Raw genomic sequence first — 693 nt, 5'->3', positions numbered from 1 at the left:
CCGCCCCGCCACCGCCACGCCCCGCGCTTCTGCTGGCCGAGATAAGGAGACTGATGTTTTATGAGCGTTATTGAAGGGCCTGGCCGGGGCGTCGTCTCCATGGCAGCGGGGCACGTGACTGAGGTTGCTGGAGCGCAGCGGGGCCGCCCGCTGGAGCTTACTGGAGCCCACTGGAACCTACTGGCGCTCGCTGGAGCTCACTGGAGCCAGCTCGCTGGAGCCCACTGGAGCTCACTGGATCCAGCTGGAGCCCGCTGGGGAGCCCGCTGGAGTCCACTGGAACCCACTGGAGCTCGCTGGAGCCCACTGGAGCCCACCGGAGCCCGCTGGAGCCTCCAGCCAAGCGTTACTCAAACTGCCGCACGCTGACACCGAGTGCGAGAGGTTTGCGGCTCCACCAAGTCTCAACACACTTCCTTCATTCCCTTTCCTCTACTTACGTTTTGAATAAACCTCGCGCCGGTGTCGTTCCCCTCTCGCCCTCTGTTACTCGTTGCGGACTCGTTGCTACCGCCCGCGCGGCCGCTTCCAGCGCCACGTGCCAGATCTGGCCTATTTCATTACCGCATTTGTTAGCACGTTTCCGCTGCACGCCCCCCCCTGGAGCTGTACCATGGCAAGAGCGTATGATTTCAACTATACGTTAAGTTCAAAGTACTGAAATGTAAAAATTAAATTCACATATATTTGTAA

Source organism: Frankliniella occidentalis, unplaced genomic scaffold (assembly GCF_000697945.3).
Source record: "Frankliniella occidentalis isolate FOCC.00 unplaced genomic scaffold, Focc_3.1 Scaffold92, whole genome shotgun sequence".
NCBI lineage: Eukaryota > Metazoa > Arthropoda > Insecta > Thysanoptera > Thripidae > Frankliniella > Frankliniella occidentalis.
The sequence above is the reverse complement of the archived record's forward strand: the minus strand, read 5'-3'. Positions refer to the sequence as shown.